The sequence below is a fragment of the Apostichopus japonicus genome, chromosome 22, assembly GCF_037975245.1.
Source record: "Apostichopus japonicus isolate 1M-3 chromosome 22, ASM3797524v1, whole genome shotgun sequence".
NCBI lineage: Eukaryota > Metazoa > Echinodermata > Holothuroidea > Aspidochirotida > Stichopodidae > Apostichopus > Apostichopus japonicus.
In genome coordinates this window covers 17,079,098-17,088,280 of record NC_092582.1, presented here as the reverse complement: position 1 = coordinate 17,088,280, position 9,183 = coordinate 17,079,098, and the positions used below count along the sequence as shown (strand labels likewise).

Below are 9,183 nucleotides of genomic sequence, written 5' to 3'. Positions count from 1 at the left end.
GCAATCCTGATACTTTTGTTGAAAATGATAAAGAGGTAACAGTTGAGGCCATTGCTGATAAGTTCAATCATTTCTTTACAAGTATAGGACCAAACCTAGCAGCTCAAATCCCTCATAAAGATGGGTCTATATTTGATTATCTTAAAAATCACAATATGAATTCTATGTGCTTAGCAGATACAGACACTTTAGAAGTGCTACAAGTTGTGAGTAATTTTTCTAGTAAGACATCTGTTGATTCTAAACATGAGTATGTTAGTTATAAAAGATATTATATTATATGTAGTTGAACCTTTAACATTTATTTGCAATAGGTCTTTTGCCAGTGGTATCTTTCCAGATGCAATGAAAGTTGCTAAAGTCATTCCAATCTATAAAACTGGAGATAAGAACACTTTCAATAATTATAGACCTATTTCACTGCTTCCACAGTTTTCAAAAATTCTTGAAAAGTTGTTTGATGTAAGGTTGGATGATTTCATTGCTAAGCATAATATTCTCTCTGAGAACCAATATGGTTTCAGGTCCGGTAGGTCCGCTAATATGGCAATACTTGAGGTTGTTGAAAAAATTACATCTTCTTTAGACCATAAGAAAGCAGCCGTTGGGGCATTTATAGATTTAAAAAAAGCATTCGATACTATTGATCATAATATCTTACTTAAAAAATTAAATCATTATGGTTGTCGTGGTATTGTCCAAAATTGGCTCTCAAGCTATTTATCAAACCGGAATCAGTATGTTCAAGTTAACAATAAAAAGTCTGGTTTATGTAATGTATTGTGTGGGGTTCCGCAAGGATCAATCCTTGGACCTAAACTTTTCATTTTGTACTTGAATGATATTTGCAATGTTACCAATATACTGAATTTCATTTTTTTTGCAGATGACACAAACATATTCTGCAGTCATAGTGACATCAAAACATTATGTAATTTGGTCAGTACCGAACTTAAGAAGTTAAGCAGATGGTTTGCCCTTAATAAATTATCATTGAATGTAAACAAAACAAATTATATGATTTTCTCCAACCATACCACATGTAACAATGTCAACATTACTATAGATGGTTTAGAAATTGACCAAGTTAACTGTGTCAAGTTTCTTGGTGTGTTCCTTGACTGTAAACTCTCCTGGAAAGATCACATTTCCCATATTTCAAGTAAACTTTCCAAAAGTATTGGTGCTATTTACAAAGCTAGCGATGTTCTTAATACACATGCTCTGTATTCTTTATATTGTGCTATTTTCCTTCCTTATTTGAATTATTGTGTGGAAGCATGGGGTAACACTTACAAAACCAATGTACATCCAATATTTTTAAAACAGAAAAAGGTTATTCGTATTGTCTGTAAGGCTAAATTTTTGGACCATACTTCCCCACTATTTCATAAGTTACGAGCACTTACGTTTTTTGATCTTATTGATTTCAATACAAGTATTTTCATGTATAAAGCTTTTCATAATAGTCTGCCATCAACTTTGCAAAGCTATTTTGTACTTAGTAACAATAAGAGATTTTATGGCAACTTTTATTTGAATTATGCAAGAACAAAGAAAAACAATTTTCTATTTCCTTCTCTGGTGTTAAAATTTGGAATTCATTGGATAAAACCATTAAATCTGCTGTTACATTAAGTTTGTTTAAAAAAGACTTAAAAACAATTTCCTGACAGCCTATGATGATGATTGTTTAAATTAAGTTATACACCTTCTCTTATATGCCACAACATGTGTGTTTTTTTTTTAGTGCTTTCTGTATTTTTTTCTTCCATTTATTATTGCCATCACCAATTTACCTTCACTGTATTACATGTATAGACAGATACATAACTGGGGAAAGTATTTATAAGCATTTTGCTTCTTTTTCTCCATTTCCATTTAATCTTGATTTATCTATGTATATACCCATTCAACGAATGTTGTCTTTATATTGTATTGTGCTTTCTGTGAGCTTAAAAATGTTACGCTCAACATTCTTGTATTTAATTGATGATGGAAATAAATGATGTCAATGTCAAATAATTAGAAATATGAAAAGCTACATATAGGATAACATTGTGTGCAACTTCAGACCTAAATGTAAACGAAACCAGTAAGACTGTAAGACTATTGTAAATTAAACGTAAACTAGGAAGAAGGAGAAAAATGGAAGGACCACGAAGGGTTCTAAATATATTGCTCTTCAGCATTCTCAGTATACGTTATATTAATATTATAATTACTTCATAATTAATCTTGCGACTGCTAATTATAAAAAACATATTTACATAAACACGAGAAATGTGATATCAAAACTAATTACATCTGTGTTTCATTTGCAGTCCAGCCATTATGTTCATTTATACATAACTTGTAAATTTCAAGAAGTGACGAAAGTCTAGCCAAAAAAAAAAAAGTGTAGGAATAAAGGAACTCTATTTTTGTATGGAATAAACTGCTGGATATTATGGAATGTCACAATTAAATGTCTGTGGGTGGTCTCGAAAGTCACTTAGCTGCTTCTTCACTCGTTCAGTTTCCTTATAAAGAACTAGGAGAAACTTGAATGTTCATAACTGATATCAGAGGCAAGAAAATAACAGCAAAATTTTGTGTATATATTCATAAGCCGGGACAAAAACAGAAAGAGCGTGAACCTGTTTTAACATTAATCAAGATGCTGCGTTCACTTGTGTTATTTTATCTTTATGTGGTTGTCACGCCTGCATTGTATTTTAGCATTCCTTGTGGGTGGAAATTTCCACAGGGCAGCCTAGGCCTTTGCAAATTGTTCATTTCTTCTTTCGAGTAATGTATGCAAATCCCAGGAGGTGAACAATGGGGAGACGGGTTCTTCTCGGGTAATGTATGTAGATCCGAGCAAGTGCATAATGGGAAACGGGTACATCGGAATTCGTAGATTGTGCTTTGGCGGGTAAGGGCAGGGGTCAACTTAAGGTCGCTATATAAGGATTGGGGTGTGGTTGGATGAGGCATTCTGTGTGAGTCTCACCACCGTCCGGTCTTCGCCGTCTTATTCCTCGGCTTCTGTGTGTTAGCCGTTATCCAGGCTTCTTTGTATGAGCCTAGGCTTCTTTGTATGAGCCTAAAGACTGGGAACGTTGATATTTTGTGGCGTTGCGTTTTAGCCTAAGCCATATCAGCGTATCCTGAGGATTACTGTGTGTATCCGTTCTTGTCTTATTCGACGAAATCATTTTGGACACATTTCTGTGTATATGTACACCGCAAAGGGCCGTTTTACTGTGTGTTACGTCCCTGGCCGTTTGACCAAGTTAATCCGGGATTTACTAATAGGACGATCCCGTAAGTTGATTTTTTGTCCGTATTACGCATTTAAGTGGTATCTGTATTTTTGATCGCACAGTAGGGTTTGTGGAGAAATTAATGTATTGTATTTGAAGGAGTCCTCGATCTATGGCTCGCAATTCAGTCAGTTTGTTAAAATGTTTATCCATGCTTAGGCATACGAATTTGTAATTGTTTGGGGTCAAATGCGTTTAAAGCATTTAAGGTATTTTTAGGTCGTATAAGTGTGTACGAATTATAAGTTCGCCTTAGTGCCTTTGGTTGGGTTGATTGATTTTGTAGGTTATTATATGTAGTGGAACGGGTAGTTATCGCCAATTTGAGGGCGTTCTAACCATGCTCTGTTTCCAAACATCGGGCTGCCGCCATTTTGTTATTGTGATATGTAGTATCGAGTAGCTATTATGTGTTTCATGGTAAGGGTTGACCCGGAGGTTCTTGGTATTATTTGGTAAATAGTGACACCATATTGGTTGTGTGTTGCTTGCTGACTTTACGTCAGATAGGGGCTCTTGACGTCATAGTTTGACAATATTCGTTGGTATAGATATAAGTATAGCCATGTGTTTGCCATTTGGCGCATGCCTGAGAGTAGTTTTGTTGTGTTTTTGTCATATAGGGTTGCAGTGTTGGGGCCCGACGGCTACGCTGGTGTGAGGGGCTCGCCGTACCGTCTGGAGCTTCCTGCAGGGTACCAGCCGGAAGAAATCTAAGCGATAGAGAAGAAATCTAAGCGATAGAGAAGAAATCTAAGCGATAGAGAAGAAATCTAAGCGATAGGGAAAAATTAAGCGATAGGGCAAATCCTTAGTAGAGTTGTTTGGAAGGGTTGGTCGGGTTAGCGAATGCTAACCGACGTGTGTATTTTTGTGTTGGGTATTTATATGTTTCTTTTGTCGAGACCAAAAAGTCATTGGTCGTGTTGTAAATAAATTATATGTATCATTTCGCAAAATTCTTGGTGGTCTGTCATTTATTTATGTCATTCGTCTCGGGTGTCGAACGCTAAGCAGATTGAGACGTGTCCAGGTGGGGGATTACTCCTTTACTTGTGACAGTGGTAAGTAAACTTTCCATGTCTTTCTATTGCGTTAATCTTGAAAGAATATACGGGAACAATTTTAGGTCAGTCCTGAAATGTTAAGCCGGGTTTGCCTTGTGGATTATTGCTAAGAACTGTTTAAGGGAAATGGCAGACAACATAAGATCCAATGAGACGGTTGAAAACAATGAAAATAAGCAGAGGTTAGAAATATAATAAGCTTGTATATAAACTTGTACTTACCGGTGACAATTCATATTTTGTTTATTTATGGAAATATTTTTGAGAATTTTGTACTAAACGAACTTTGCGATGCTAAAATCCTTTCATCGTGTCTTTCATAACATGCTGCCTTTTTGTAATAATGAATGAGAATACATCGCAATTTTAAGGAAGCTACGGTTAATGAAAAATAAATACATTGTTCTACTAAACTAAAATAAATACAATGACAACGAATTTCGTAGAATCGAATGAACTCGTTATGATGACATGCCAATTAATACAAATTTGTAGCGCTGCATATTTTCCGGGAAGTACTGAACAATAAGAGTACAATAACTGATTATAATTCTGCTTCAGGAATAGTACGGTAACTTACAAATGACTACATCAAAACAGTTTCAAATTAGATTTAGATTTCAACAAAATAATATATTGTAACAAATGCTGTGGAGCGGGCATGCTGTCCACAGTACTTTAAATCTTAGTGAGTCTTAGTAAACCAACTGTTCATGGATCAGAAATCTTACATCATTGTATTGCATTGAATAACTTAAGATGGTAAAGTGTACACATTGGGTTCTTCTCACTGCGGCGATCATCAGGCTACGGAAGCTTAAAGTGCCATCAACATAAGAAAACTTTGCCCCATGAAGTCAACATTTTTCAGTAGATTGTTTAGATAACAAGATAATAGCTTATAAAAAAAATCAGAAAAATGTTGGATTGCTCAGTTGCTTAACTGAGCAATTGAACATTTTTCTGCAAAATGTTCAATTGTTCACTTTCTTCCAATTGAGTAATTGAACAATTTTCTGCAAAATGTTGAATTGACAACTTATCATATCTCGTCAATGCAACATTTTTCTGCACATTTTTTAATAGTTTACTTCATTCCACCTGAGCAATTGAACCAGACCGATATATACGGCTGTCTCTTGACCAGTAGTGAGTGACCTTTGAGTGCCTTGTAGATCATATCGCTGGCGAGACATTCCCCGGGCAGCAGGCAGTCGCTCTTTTTTTCTGCAATTGCAAGCTATTTCCCCGGTCTCTGGGTTTGCTATCGATATGATCTTGTTATTGCGGGCTTTTATAATTAGTATCATATTCCTCATACAGCTATAGCCAATTTTGATGTTGTTCTTGTTAAATATCTTGTGTAAGACATGGTCACTAGAGAAATGCTTTTTTACGAGTTTCAGAAACTGCGCACCCACCTTGGTTTTAACGCGTCTGCTATATGGTGGAGTGTACCATATTATTTTTCTGGCTCTGTTCTTTTTCTGGGTATGGTTGCTGCTCTTCGCTCTATGTTCAATTTCCTCCTTGTACCCAGCTTTCCGGAGTGCTGCGTTGTAGACGGGTGCTGCTTCTTTGAAAATATCATGGCTTGACGATAGGGTAGAGATTCTTTTACCGATGGCTTGTGGCAATCCCTTTGTGATAAGTGGAGGATGGTTTTGTATATAATTGCAATCGTAGTGAGTTGGAAAATCCAGAACAGTGAAAAAACTACCAGCTTCCACCGGGATTCGAACCCGGGCCTCCCGCTTTATATGCGGACACCCTAACCACTAGGCTGATTATGGTTCGAATCCCGGTGGAGGCTGAAAGTTTTTTCACTGTTCTTGATTTTCCAACTCATTGCGATTTTCATTTATATATATATATATATATATATATATATATATATATATATATATATATATATATATATACATATATATATATATATATATATATATATATATATATATATATATATATATAGGAAGAACATATTGCAGTCAATCGGTTGGTTTCCCCTGCAAGAACCAGTCGTCATAAACAGCAAATTCACAGGCATACAGCCATCCAAATCTGAAGTACTCGTGTATGCGATTAATGAGAAGTCTTAAAAAAAATCCTACGTCCATCCCATGCCCAGTCAGACCAAGGGCCAAGTTTAAAATCCTTACCGAGTTCGTGCAGATAAATGTTTAGATCAGCATCCAGTACATACATTATGAAATGGCTTTGACTCCACACACTTAAAATGACACATTAATGCTACACTGTGCACCCTATCGCCCCAGCCCTCTCATCCCCAATCCCAAACGGAACTAATGGTTAGTGCCACAAAGGGTATTACTTGGGCAGCAATTCAAAAACCATTCTACGCTGCAGAAAAATACCCCATTCACAGTTGAAACTTTCGGTAACCAACGTGACACTATGCCAGGGTTTAAGTTCCGTGTCCTCCATGTCGAACTTGGTATGTGTCTTTGTCTCTGAGTGTGGTGTCCTAATTATCCCCCTATGTGAAATCCATCTCACCTGTTCGGTTTATACACGGAGATTCATTTTAAAGTAATATCGTTTCTCATCCCGCAGATTAATGAATTAGCTGGTACATCGTCGTCGCAAAACGTTTATTCAATTATTGTTATTTGCTTCGAGTGGAGGGCGATTACAATAAATGGTAGTTCATTGGAGTTGGTTGAAGTGATGCAAATATTGTTTGCTTTGTATACTTTCTCGACAGCTGTTGTTAGCGTCTTTCTATGGAATAAGGCTGAGTCGACACCAATGAAGAGGACCTCTGGCAATAATTTCTGTAATCATGAATTGATATACCAATATATTACAGCAAAAAAACGTCAGGTAAGCTTTGTTTTTCGGGTCGGGTGGCCCTGTGCGACCTGTCTTTTTCTTAAGCTAAGTAATTGTTTTGTGTGGTCCTATTTTCTAGGAATATATGAATGGCTCCAAGAGTCTATCCCTTTTCAGAACTTTGGGTTAAATAGACAATTTTATAACTTCTTTTGGTTAGATAGGAATGTTTTGTGATAGATGATTATTTTAAATGTACCCAAGGACACCATAAGTTAAGTAATGTGTCTGGTACATTATTTATTAAGTGTTAATTGACAGCTGGTTGGTCACTGGACCTCGGATACCAGGAAGTGGAGGGCAAGCTGGTCTAGAGTAAGATGGGGAAAGTTGAGACAAAGGCTAAATCATGAATATTAGATGAACCAACCTTTGTGTTTAATTGGTTTAAGGTGGTCATGTGTGAGTTGCCTTGTACTATTATTATGGGATGTATTCTTATTATTACGGGATGTATTCTTTTCATTATGGGATGTATTCTTATTATTATGGGATGGAGTGAATAGGGTAGCATGGTAGGGGGAAAATTAAGAAAAGACACTGACGCCGAGTTTGTATAGTTAGAGGAGAAGAGGGGAAGGATTAAGTTTGTAATAGTTAGAGGAGAAGAGGGGAAGGAATAAGTTTGAAATGGTTGGGCACGAGATCATAATTATTTTCTTAGACTAACTTCACCAGTAATAGAGTAGAGGACCAGTATTAAATTAATTAGAAGTTAAATGGACACTTGAAACTATTTACCCATGGAGTTTTTATAGAAGTTTAGTGAATACCTGGAGCTTGTTCTACAAATGGATATTCTATTTTAGTAAACACCTGGAACTGTTTTACAAGGAAATTTCATATTTAATAAAGGTGTATCACCCGAAGCTGTACCAATGGAGGCAGAACTACTGTATATTTCATCCAGTGCTAATATCTGGTAACCCTATTATTTGTTGTGCTAATTTTCTGTTGTGATGGAACTATATATAAATCCCCATTTCAATTCTACGTCCTTGTTTGGATCCGGAAGTGATCCCCTGCGATGACCCAACCCGAGTGATGAACAGTCCCTCCTAGAGACGCCCCAAGCTGAGACGCCCCAAGAGGTTATTTCCCCGAGTCGTGAGCTATCCAGCGAACCACCCACCCAGAGACGTCCCCAACTAAGTGAACCGCCCTAGAAGTTCCCCAAGGAGACAATTTCGTTCTCAAATTGTATTCGGTCGACCCGCGCCGCGATTTTGTTATTATTTTCGTTGGGACTGATAAGTATTATTTTTCCATTAAGTTCAGTGGAGTCGTTATATAAGAAGTAAGAGTTCCGAGATATGTAAGTTACACCCATTTATATAATTTCACATTAAGTTTAAGTAACCCCACTGATATTAATACAACGTCCATGTGCAACGTAAACACACCACTTTACCTTTATTGTTTGTTTTTGTGTGAGCATTCCACCTTTTTAAGTTGTTTTAATTTATTTTGTAAAGCGTAAAATCCACAAAAATGCTCTAAAACGATATGTAACAGCAAATAAAGAAATATAAAAATATGACACAAAATATGTAGTAAAAATGCAGAATTAAATACAATATAAATGAGTATGAAAAATAAAAAGCATGCACGTTTGAGTATTGCACATGAAAGAAATTTAAATACACAATTTAAAAATTGCAGTAATGCTGTCTAAAAAGGAAGGTTTTCAGCTCTGATTTAAAGGTCGTAAGACTAGAAACAGTTCTGAGTTCAGCTGGCAGCTCATTCCAGACGCGTGGCCCAGCCACGCAAAAAGCTCTGTTCCCATAGCTGTTTGTCTTGGTGATCGGAACCTCCAGACGACTATGACCAGCGGAACGTAGGGCTCTTGTTGGCCGATAAAGACGGATCAGATCTTGCAGGTATGGAGGTGCCATGTTGTTCTGGCACTTGAACACAAGAAGAAGGACTTTGAACCTAATCCGCTGTGA

General features: G+C 36.6%; 1 protein-coding gene and 1 long non-coding RNA gene across 2 annotated transcripts in view; both read left to right on the top strand.

Annotated features, from left to right (window-relative positions):
- The first annotated feature begins 2,700 nt into the window (after positions 1-2,700).
- On the top strand, positions 2,701-4,267 carry LOC139963815 (uncharacterized). Its single transcript, XR_011791764.1, has 2 exons — positions 2,701-3,309; positions 3,932-4,267. It is a non-coding gene; the product is annotated as an uncharacterized lncRNA (long non-coding RNA).
- Positions 4,268-7,119: 2,852 nt separating this feature from the next.
- LOC139964000 (flavin-containing monooxygenase 1-like) overlaps positions 7,120-9,183 on the top strand; it is a 42,151-nt gene continuing 40,087 nt past the window's right edge. The window contains exon 1 of the mRNA XM_071965294.1: positions 7,120-7,222. The gene's annotated coding sequence lies outside the window, so the exon portion shown is untranslated. The remainder of the gene's footprint in view (positions 7,223-9,183) is intronic.